General features: G+C 37.8%; 1 long non-coding RNA gene across 1 annotated transcript; it reads right to left on the bottom strand.

Moving 5' to 3' along the window:
• Positions 1–945: 945 nt before the first annotated feature.
• On the bottom strand, positions 946–7,729 carry LOC110204706 (uncharacterized). Its single transcript, XR_013483768.1, has 3 exons — positions 7,633–7,729; positions 1,311–1,457; positions 946–1,118 (listed from the first exon to the last, which is right to left on the bottom strand). It is a non-coding gene; the product is annotated as an uncharacterized LOC110204706 (long non-coding RNA).
• Positions 7,730–12,478: the final 4,749 nt, after the last annotated feature.

Below are 12,478 nucleotides of genomic sequence, written 5' to 3'. Positions count from 1 at the left end.
ATTTTATTATTAATTACAAACACTTTCCATGTTTGTATTGATATTTTGTGAGACCTTTTCATATCACCTGCTTAGTTATCAAGTGAAGACCAGTTTTATTTCATACCTATGCCAACAAATGACAGTTTTCCTTTTCTCTGAACTTCTTCTTTCAAGTGAGGACAAAGTCATTCCTGCTGATTTTTCTCTGAACTATACTAATAGTTTCTAATTGGTTTTCCAGCCACAAATCTCTTAGTATTACAATGTATCCTCCACAAATTTGTCAAAGGGACTTTCCTAAAGCACAGGTTGTGACTCTGAATCTCAAAGAAAATATTAACCTCTGGAACTTATTTATCTATTTAAATGATAAATATGTAAATTAGAATAAAATAGCAATAATATGTAAATTAGGATAAAAGCCCTTAAAGCAGAAACTATATATATGTTAATATATATGTAGCTTTATATTCTGAGCACCTCTCCCTACACCTGGCATATAATAGAAATAAACAGAAAGAATGAAAATAAAAAGTGTCTTAAGCCTATGTGGTATAGTGCATAGAGTGCTGAACTTGGATGAAGGAAGAACTGGCTTTCAATCCTGCCTCAGTTCCATGGCCCTGGGTAAGTCACTTGACTTCTCTCAGACTCGGTTTTCTTAATTATTAAATAGAGATAATAATTACACCTATCTCAAAAGTTTGCTGAGAAAGCTAAATGAGAAAAAAAGCACTTTGCAAAATTAATTCTTATTCTTAAGTGCTATAGTCCATATCTCTAACATGAGTGCTGACACAGATGACTTCTGATGTTCTATCCAATTCAAAATTTATAATTTTCCTTTTCTATACCTTTCCTTTCCTCTCCAACACTACTTTGGATGTTCAATAAATATTAGCAAAAATATAAAATCGAAATATGACTTTAAGTTTCAGTATTAAATACATTATTTTACCTGGATCAACAAGAGTTTTATTAAATACTGTTTTTAATTTTTTACTCTTCACATTCCGTCCTTGTACAAGATTTCGGTACATTTCGTAGCCGATGACCATGACACCACCACTGTCTTGCCATTTTTGTAGTAAAATACTTCGATCTTGAGGGCTTTTCATGGTTGCTAATTCAGATACCTTGGTAAAATGCATATCAAATATCAACAGATATTTTTAATCTTAAAGAATACTAATACCAAAATGTTTCAGTAAAATATTACTCAATTTCCTTCAATTAAAAATCCTAAATTATGTATTAAATATATATATTTAAAATACATGCTAAATACTGTTTTTAAAAATCTAAAAATTAAAAAAAAATTATGGCACCTTAAGTTTTTTGTCATCTTCTAATCCCTCTTGCCATTTCTTAAATTCATTTATCCAGTTGAGGGCAGTATTAAGGGGGCAAACCACTAAAGCTGTAGTAAAGTTCAATTTGTCACATAAGAGAACTGTATGAAGAAAAGTGACCACCTAAAAAAGAAATCAAGCATTCTTAGTTACAGGATGAAATACACATAACTGAAATCCATAATTTTTAAACTACTTTAGAAATTGTTATAATATCATTGAAAGTTCATTCTTTATTCTGCTTGACTTTTTGTAAAAGCTTGTTTAAAAAAGTAAGGTGGAATTGATTCAGTTTCACATATTATTTTCTTACTCTGACAAACTAGTGGTCAGAATATACACACATGATTCACAAACCATTTCCATCCGTGATTTCTAATTTATAAAACAGAATCAATTTTCTTTGTGCTATTATTTGGTACTCAACATATACATTGACATTCTAATTAATTTAATTTCCTTAAAGTATTCATGTTTTGAATTTGACCTAATTCAGGCCAATCCCCTGTGTTTTAGATTCATTACTGAAATTGAGTGAAACGCTTTTAACTCTTTCAATAAGGTCATAACACAGGATAAAGAGTAAGATTCCCTCACCAGAGTTGGAGAGTTCTCACAACGAATATCAGACTATCAAGTTTAGCAAGTCTCTGCTACTTGAGGATATACTTAGAAAAGGCATTACTTGAAAAGAATTTGCTAGGACTCCTTCACCTTTTTTCCCAAATACTTTATATAGTATTGGAATTAGCTATTCTTTAAAAATTTGATAGAATTCCCCTGTAAATTTCTTTTTCTGAAATGTGGCTAAGTATTTTATTTTCTTTTCCATTAATCTTGGCAATGTATGTGTATTTTTTATATATGTATATATACATATATATATATATATATACACATATATATAAATATATAAATATACATATACATACACATACATGCATACACGTATGTGTGTATATGTATGTATGTGCATATACATATGTGCACATATATATATATATATATATATTGGCTAGGCAATGGGGTTAGGTGACTTGTCCAGGGTCACACAGCTAGTAAGTGTTATGTGTTTGACACCACGTTTGAATTCATATCCTCCAGACTACAGGGCCGGTGCTCTAGCTATTGCGCCATCTAGCTGCCCCAGCAATTTATATTTTTGTAACTATCCACTTCACGAAGATTGTCAAACTTATTTGCACACAGGCAAAAATAGTTCCTGGTTATTGTTTTAATTTCCTCCTCACTGGTTCTGAATTCACCCTTTTCTTTTTTGATACTGGTAATTTATTTGGCTTTCTTCTTTTTCTCTTTTTTAATCAAATTAACTAAAGGTTTATCTATTTTATTGGTTTTTTCATGAAATCAGCTCATAGTTTTATTTATTAGTTCAATAGTTTTCTTAGTTTCAATTTTGTTAATCTCTCCTTTGGTTTTCAAAATTTCCAATTTGGTACTTAATTGGAGACTTTTAATTTGTTGTTTTTCTAGTTTTTTTTTCAGTTGCATGACCAACTTATCGATCTCTTCTTTCTCCATTTTATTCACGTAAGTATTGAGAGATATAAAACTTCCTCTAAGAACCACTTTCAGTGCATCTCAAAAATTTTGATATGTTGTCTCATTATTGTCATTCTCTTGGATGAAGTTATTGATTGTTTCTACGATTTGTTGTTTGACCCACTCATTCTTTAGGATAGATTACTTAGTTTCCAATTAATTTTCAGTCTATTTTTCCATGGCCCTTTATTACTTGTAATTTTATTGCATCATGATCTGAAAAAGATGTATTTAATAGTTTTGCTTTTCTGCATTGGATTGTGAGGTTTTTATGCCTTTAGTACATGGTTAATTTTCGTGTACGTGCCATGTACCGCCAAAAAAATAGTATATTCCTTTCTATGCCTATTCAGTCTTCTCCAGAGGTCACATCTAACTTTTCTAAAATTCTATTCATCTCCTTAATTTCTTTCTTGTTTATTTTATGGTTAAATTTATGTAGTTCTGAGAGAAGGAGATTGAGTTCTCCCATTAGTATAAATTTTCTGTCTATTTCTTCCTGTAACTCATTTAATTTCTCCTCTAACAAAATGGGAATATGGTAAATTTCTGATATCTTCTGAGCCAATCCAATGCAGAATTATAAGAGGGAGCCTTTGGCTGTTATGTTTCCCACCCATGGGGAGAGTGGCATCAGGTATCCTGTTATGATCTCATAGGGACTGAGTTTATGGGAACCAAATGGAAGGGCTTTGGGCCAGGGGATACCTAGCTCCTCAAAGAGTTTAGCAAGGGAGGTTTTAAATAACTCATTAATCTTTTTTTAAAAAAAATATTATGGGTTTATTAGTCATCAAGGTATACAAATACAATGAATAAGAAATGATGAACAGGCTGACTTCAGAAAAATCTGGAAAGACTTGTATGGTCTGATGCTGAGAGAAATGAGCAGAACCAAGAGAACAGCCATGTTGCACGATGACTAATATTGATAAACTTAACCCTTCCCAGCAATACAAGGATCGAAAACATCTCCAGAGACCTCGTGATGGAAAATGCTATCCACATCCAAAGAAAGAACTATGGAAGTTGAATTGCCATTTTTTCCTCTTCTGTTGAGTTTTGTTTCCTCTTTCTGATGGTTCCTCCTATTGGTTTTAATTTTTACTTACACCGCTAATGTGAACATACGTTTAATAGGAATGTAAATGTATAGCCTATATCAGATTGTGTGCTGTCTTGGGGAGGGTGGTAGGGAGGAAGAGGGAGAAAAATTTTAAACTCAAAAGCATATAGAAGTGATTACTGATAAAATAAATTAATAAAATTTTTAAAAAAGAATACAAATACAAGCAAAAACAAAACAAGGATTATATATCAAACCACAAACCTCCATTCTATGCACTTTGTTTCTTTAAAGTGCATATTAACCTGATATCATATTGAACTGATGCTGAGTAAAATGAGTAGAACTGGGAGAACATCATACACAGCAACAGTAACATTATGTGATGGCTAACTTTGACAGCAATACAAGGATCTAAGACAACTCCAAAAGACTTACAGTGGAAAATGCTATTCATATCCAGGGAAAGAACTATGGAGTCTGAATGCAGATGGAAGCAGACTATCTGCTCTCCTTTTCTTTTGTTGTTTTGTTTCTTCTTTCTCCTGGTTTCTCCCCTTAGTTCTAAGTCTTCTTTACATCATGACTAATGTGAAAATAGGCTTAATATGAATGTATAAGTAGAGCCTCTACAAGCTTGCAAGCCTATATCTGATTGCACATCATCTTGGTGGAGGGGGAGAGGGAGAGAGAGAATTTAAAATTCAAAATCTTATGGGGTGAATGTTGAAAACTAAAAATTAATAAATTGCTAAAGAATTTTTAAAAAAGAAGAGGTATTACTTAGCAATAGCCTGGTTACTCAGGCAAAAAAGGAAGTGATTCAACTAAGACCTCTGATTGTAGCATCAATGAAGTCTTCACAAAGTTTCAGTATCTTTTAAAGAAAAAAAAGCCTCAGGGGCAGCTAGGTGGCACAGTGGATAGAGCACCAGCCCAGGAGTCAGGAGGACCTGAGTTCAAATATGACCTCAGACACTTGACACTTACTAGCTGTGTGACCTTGGGCAAGTCACTTAATCCCACTGCCTATCCAAAAAAAGAAAGAAAGAAAAAAGAAAAAATAGGCATCGCCTGCTGCAAGAAGGGTTTAGGTTATTGATTCCACCATAACAGGTAGAAAACTTCTGTATTATGTAGCAGTCTTTGATCTTTTTCATTTCCTACCCCTGACCCATGTTTTCTAACTTTTTTCCCCCCATCCTTAGTTATGTTCATGTCACAATAGTTTTCCAAAGATCTGCTGATACGGACTGCTGCCAATAATAATCAACATCACATAGATATAACAAAAACCTGTTTGTTATGCTCTAGCCACTTTCTGTATATAAAAATCAATGAATCCAGTTTCAACAACCTTACATAAACTTTAGTTTACAAACACAGGATGGATTAAAGGGAGTTTTAGAGAAAGCAAAAAGGGAAGGTAAGTATTTAAACATCAAAAAATAGATGGCAGAAGGGGAAAATTATCTCTGATAACAGGTAAAACAGTATATTAGTTATGCAAACTGCTCATAAATGGCTATAAGAAAGTAATGCCGTGGGGCAGCTAGGTGGCGCAGTGGATAGAGCACCAGCCTTGGAATCAGGAGCTCCTGAGTTCAAATCCAACCGCAGACACTTTATACTTACAAGCTGTGTGACCCTGGGCAAGTCACTTAACCCCAATTGCCTCACCAAAAAAGAAAATAATGCCAGAAATTCTCCTACCATGACCAAATATGCATTAAAGTCAACAATTCCCTAATTTCCCCATCTTAGTCAATTAACAAGCATTTATTAAGGCTTACTATGTACTAAGTGCCAGAAATATAAACAGAAAGACAGTCCTTGGCCTACAGGAGTATACATTCTAATAAGAGAAGACAACAAACAAAGAGGAACTGAAAGGGAAGAAAGTGTGAAGGGCTGCCTGGAAAAGAATGTTGATGTTCCAAAACACAAGGCAGCTAATTGCGCACAGTACACAGAGCACTGGGTCAGGACTCATCTTCCTGAGTTCAAACCTGGCCTCAGACACTTACACTTAGCTGTGTAAGTCACTTCACCCTTTCTGCGTCAGCTTCCTTATTTACAAAATAAGCTGGAAAAGGAAATGGGAAACCAAAAAAATCCCAAATGGGTCATGAAGAGTTGGACACAATTTGGGGGGGGGGAGAAGACTAAACAGCAAACAGTAATATCATAAGCAAATTAATGAAGACTGAGGAAATTTACCTGAGAAATTTATGGATGGGGAAAAAATTTATGACCAAATGAAATATAGAGATTCACAGGCAGTACAATGGATAATTTTGATTACATAAAATTTAAACAGCTTCTGAACAAAACTACTGTAGTTAATGTTAGAAGGAAAGCAGAAAACTGGTAGTTTCAGGGGTGGGGGTAGAAATCTTTGCAGCTTCATCGTCTCTAATTTGTAACTGTCTCATAATTGCCCTCTTCCTTCAAATCTATCTTCACTCCAATACATTCTCCACACTGACTCCCCAAGTGATTTTTACTAAATGATAGCCCTCTGACTATATAAATAAATAAACCCAGATGTTTATGTTATTCCTTTGTCTTTAAAGTTCTTCATAACCTTGATCCTTTCTATCTTAACAAAGATGATTCACTTTGCCATACTCTGTGACTTAGCTAAAATAACCAGTCTTTTATTCCTCAATGAACATTTCATCTCATCCCTGTCTCTTTATGGTTTGTTCCTAGCACCTGAAATATGCTCCATTGATTTCTCAGCTTTTAGTGCCTTTAAGACAAAATCACCTTCCATTTATTTTATATAAATTATCATAATCATTATCAATATTTACTAAGTACTACTCAGCTATCTAAGTGTTTTTCCTAAACTTCAAGTCTACCCACATCGTTTCTCTTGGCAATAAATTTCAGTGGTTTCCTATCTTATGGATGATGAAATATAAAATTTTCTGATCGGCATTCAAAAGCTTCATAACCTGGTCCCTCTACATCTTTCAGTCTTCTCTTCCTTGTTCTTTCTCCCACAACACACTTCATTTCTCTTCTCCAGGAATTTTTTCTGGTTGTTCGCCATACTGTGAATGCTCTCTTTTCATCTCTGTCCCTGGCTTTCCTGGCTTCCTTGAAGTCTCTTAAAGCTAGTACCATCCTCTCTATAGATTACCCCAAATTTACCAAATACATGTTTTTATCTAATTCAATTGTTTCTTCCATTAGACTATGAGCTCTGTAGGGCAAGAACTGTCTCTTTCTTTTCTTTGTATTCTCAAGCCTACCAAAAGTTCCTACCTTTCAAAAGCTTTACATTCTCAAGGGGATACAGCAAGAGACATGTCCACATGATAATCTTTAAATATATACAAAATGAAAATAGGATTCAAGAAGAGTAAAATCTAAAATCTACATTCTTTTAAATAGATTGGAGACAGTGGTCATGAGAATTGAATAGGGTAATAATTACGGAAGCCAGGATGCTATTTGGCTCATTATCAATGAAGATGGGCAAGTAAGGACTCAGAATAATCGCCCGGTGAAAGTCTTGGTCATTAAGAAAGGAATAGCCATAACTCTGAATCAGCAAAAAGTACAAAATGTTTTAGGAAGTTTAATATGTGCCATATTAAATTTCAAGATAATAAGATAACAGTATATGACTCATCCCGGATTTTTATGGTATCTTACCTGTAGTGTCTTTCCAAGACCCATACAGTGGGCAAGAATGCATCCTGAGCCTGGTGATTTCTTTCTTTGTATTACAGATTCACAACAGCAATCCCACATAAACTGAAACACCTATGTAAAACAAATTAATAAAAGAACCTTAAACTTCATGTAATTTGTTTAAATGAAATTTCTAATTTTTAACAAGAACTATGGAATAGGACAAGAACTATGTTCCTATTCTCTGAGTCTCCAGGCCTTTGCACATGTTGAATATATAACATATTTTTGGTGAGTTTAAGTTTAAAAAAATTATTAAATTCGTACTTGCTAAAGATAATTTCTATCATTTGTTTCACATATATGTTTATTTAAAGAAATTTAAATGACTGTGTTTAATAGCTCCAATAATTTTCAAATGCTTCAAATGCAAAACAAGACATACTACACACACATCCCACAGACATTTCCCTTTTACCAAAGCATGCAAAGTATAAATTAAATGTGAAAACAACTGAAAAAGAATTATGCAAACAAGTAATTTAAAACTGTATTTTAAATATATCAATATATACTTACCATCTATTTGATGAGGTTTCAATTTGGTAACCAGGTTTTTATGAATCTGAACCAAGGGTTCTTTGGTTAATATTGTGTCCAAAACTGCTCTTTCCACTTCAGGGGAGTTGCCTTATTGGCCAGTCATCAGGTGGTGGGCTGAAATCCTGTTTGACTCTTCACTCAGAAATCATAAACGGCAGGTGAAATATTCCTCTGATAGAAGGGTGGGGGTTGGGGGTATGTGTGTGGAGATGAGCACCCTGAGTGAAGTTAAATGGTAAACCTTGCATCTGTCCATCAGGTATTCCTGGGTCAGAAACCCAGCATACCACAAGGTTCCCTGCTGAGGCAACCACCTGGGTCAGCCTCACTAACGTATTCTAGTTTTGTGGTAGAGCTCCCTGGAGGCCTCAGACCAAGGCTGCCCCAGGAGTACTCATATCCTCAATACTAACTTCATGGTAAAGTGAAGGGACAGTGGTGAATTAATGGAACTGGTCACAAACCAGAGAAATCAAGGAAATCATCAAGAGAAAGAGTAGGACCCAGGCATTATTAATGAATCAGTATAATTGATCTGTTAATCAAACGGATAATTAATGATAATCTCCTTCTCCTCTGCCCCAATTCCTCATCTGTCTCTGGTATACAGGTTCCAGTGGCTTCCTGTCCTGCTAATATAAACATCTCCTCTCTTTTTTTTCATTAGCTACAGTATATTGTCTATCCCCTGAGCCACTTTCTCCTTAGGAATCCACCTTTCACTCCCTGTATCTTTCCACTACATTTCTCCATTCACCTCTCTGGGTGGATGAACAAGGTCAGAGTAATTTCCTAACTAGCTCTCTGCTCCCTGTGAGTTCCTCTGGTTGCAGTTTAGGTTCTTGGGGGAAATGAATGATTTTGGGGAGAGAAAATACTGTCAACACCTTTCCCATATGAGCAATTGTAAAAATGACTGAAGGGCTTAAGGCATCTTAGTTGTTGTTGGCACCCATGTATTTGTGGAGCCTGCCATAAAGAAGCTGCAACTCCCATTTTCTCAACTTGTGGTGGAAAAAAGAAAGTGATGTCTGGATGTGGATTTATACAACCAAAAACATCTGTTATCTGGTCTATGAGTTCCAGTATTGGCTTGATATGTTCTTTGCCTCCTTTTCATCCTCTGACACAGGGTTTCCAAGGAGAAAAGAGAGAGGTAACCAACTGTCTTTCTTGGCATTGCATTGTTGGTGGAAGACTGCTCTTGGAAGCCTGTTGATTCAGCATTTCAGACTTTGCTTAGGGCCTACCGTCTTTATGGTCGACTTGAGCAGCCTCTTGCATCATTCCACAGTCCTTACTACTTATGAGTGAGGTGGGACATGAAATAGACATGTGATATATCTTATGGTTTTGCTCATGTTGAGTGGCTGCTGACATGAAACTTGTGCCATTGTCTACACTCAGTACCAGCTCAGGCTGTTAGTGTGGCACTGACCCCTCCTCAGCCAATGCCCTTGATAGGTGCCGACAGCCATCAGAGTATACCAGAGACCTCTTTATTGTGGCCCCAGTCCTATAGAGTCCATTGTCCAGGGGGTGCTGGCTACATCCTTTTGGTGTCTTACTAGTAAGGGCTTTTGTATGTGGCATTGGAGCTGACAAGTTTCACAGTCTTTGTGGATGGGCACCACAGTCCTCATGGGTGATATAGAGGCTTCTCTTATGGGTCCTCTGCTGCATAGTTTTCACATTACCATGGACCAAAATTCAATAAACTTCATTCAGCACCTACTATGTGCCAGGTGCTTATCTGCTTAGAGAAAAGCATAAGACAGTCCCTGCCCTCAAGGCACTCACAACCTAATGGGGAAGACAACATATAAAAAGAAATGGAAAAGGAGGTTGTGGAGGAGGTTACCTGGTGGGAAACATGCTCTCAAGTGCTACAGTGAGGTGGGAAATGATGTGAAGAATGAAGAGTTTCTGATAGATTTCATCTTAAGGATCGATGAGTTATTAGGAGATCATGAAGCCCAGGAAAACAGTGGGTTGGAAATGATTAGGTGAATTCTCTAGGTGCCCTCCTTAAATGCTGGAGGATCTGGGTGGAGCTCCTAGATATCCACCCCACTATCCTTTCCAACCAGAGGAAGACAGGAGCCCCAGGGGCAGGACATGCTGAGGAGTGAGTTTCCCAACTGATTTCATTTTGTGATGAAATGATGAGGTTTTGGAGATCATGAAGTCCAGGAAAGCAGCCAAGTAGGAAATGACAAGAAGTATTGGAGCTTCACAGTCCTGGTCAACTTGCCTATTCCAGTATATTCTTCTGGGAATGGTCGTTTCTTGTGGGCAGACATGAGTCATGTAGAGTGTCCAGCTGTTGAGCTTGAAGGAGATACTTCAATACAGTGAGGTTCCCCAAAGAGGTGATGAATTTGCCATCCAGTTGGTAGCCTGTCACTGGTCTGACCACACAACAAGACCATCAGCTATTGCACAGGAATGAGTGAAGAGAAATATCTCTTTTGTGGTGGACGACTCAAGCAGCAGGAGAGCTATCTGGAGTTCTGTCCTTGAGTGGACTGGGTGGTGCCATGGGCACAGTAGATGGACCTGTCAGCTGACTGTACTGCTGTGGCATTCCAATGAGTTTGACCATGTTTAAGGAGGTCTGTACCATCTGAGAACCAAGCACCTCCTGCTTCTGGGAGCTCAGAAAACCAAGGGTCCCAGGTTGTAAGAGGGCTTTCACTGGAGGTCCATGAAGACTAGCTTCTGTGGCAGCCTATTGCTAAGCAAGGTCTCAATAGGTGGCTAACTCCCCTTGTGCCTGGCTTGGCTTAGCTCTGAATATGACACTTCCATTTGATGATGGATGATTCTTGGGCTCTACCTGCCTGAAGGGATTTGGCACTAGTCAGCACCATTGAAAGATTGGAATTTTTGGCCAAGAGTACCTGGAATGTCTCCAGTCAGCCTTTCAGTTTCCACTAGAGTCTAGGATCAAGAAGGAGTTGTTTTTTCAAATGAGGTATAGCTCGACATGGTTCCATTCAGTGCTGGGGTCTGGCACCCTAAGAGCAAGTGCACTCTGGCTTCATCTTGTGGCCATAGATGACACATTGCATTGGTGTCATTAATAGATACTTGCAGTAGGGTATTATCATCAGCCAGAAGGAGGTCCAGGGGCAGGGTTACCTGAATTTTGTCTGGGTTAGTGGCCCAAGCATCATAGCTTAATTAGTAAATTCATATGTTAAAGGATAGGATCTCAGCTTCCTGATTAGGGCATACCAACAGGAGGTCATAAATAATGGATTGCCTTCACTTTTGGAGGAAGCTTATATTTAGTTAGAGTCCATGCCACCCTTGGGGGTAACTGACAGGACAGTTAAGCTGGCCAGGTCATAGGACCATAAAAGACCAGTTGCCTGGTCAGGTGAAGGCACTAGTCTACTGTCCTAGTCTCCTATCTGACTAGGACCTGAGAAGAAAGCAGAGCCAAATATTCACCACATACCAGTCTCTGAGCATGGACACCAGTACCTCTTTAATAGTCACAAGTTCAGGGACAACCAGAGCCATCAAATCAACTTCTTCTTTCAGGCTGAGGTCACCTGTGGTCAGTCTCCAAGTGCCACTGTCCTTCCATGATGTCCCAATAGGACTGTTGAACTGAGAGGTTTGCCTGAGGACTCTGGCATTCAGCAACTCCTATAACAACACCTGTCTATTTCACACACCATGGGACTTGTGTCACCCACTAAGATGGTGCCAAACGGGGGGAGTAGATTGTGTTAGAGACAGCCCCCTGGCCAACTGTGAAAGCTAGGATGTGGGCAGTACTATGGGAGTGGAGCCATCCCTGGATCTGATCCAATCCCTTAAGCTGTTCAACAAATTAGTTTTTGTAATGCCCACATTGTGGCAGCTGCCACTACTGCCCATCTCATTGGTGCATTGGCATCTCATGGATTTAAGCCCCTGGGCATTAGGGTGACTTGATTTCCACAGTCCAAAAGTCTCAGATTATAAGAAGCCCTTCCATGGGGCCACTGGAGAATGAAAGAGGCATAAGACCTTTGGTTCCCTGGGGAGACTTGTCTGGGGACCAGGACGCACTCCAATGTAGTTTGGTCTCCTTAACTGGAGTGGCCAGGAGAGAGGGCAGAGACTGTGGTGACACCCATGTCCTCCCCGAGAGCAATGCTGTGACAGGGGCAGTCAGTGATTGAAAGGACTCATTTTTATTTGGTCTCACATCAAATCAAACTTCCTAACCTCTTACCAAACCCCTGTACACACCACCATTTATCCC

Source organism: Phascolarctos cinereus, unplaced genomic scaffold (genome assembly GCF_003287225.1).
Source record: "Phascolarctos cinereus isolate Bilbo 61053 unplaced genomic scaffold, phaCin_HiC Scaffold_957;HRSCAF=1612, whole genome shotgun sequence".
Lineage (NCBI taxonomy): Eukaryota > Metazoa > Chordata > Mammalia > Diprotodontia > Phascolarctidae > Phascolarctos > Phascolarctos cinereus.
Note: the sequence above shows the minus strand (reverse complement) of the source record. Positions and strands in the feature narration are given on the sequence as shown.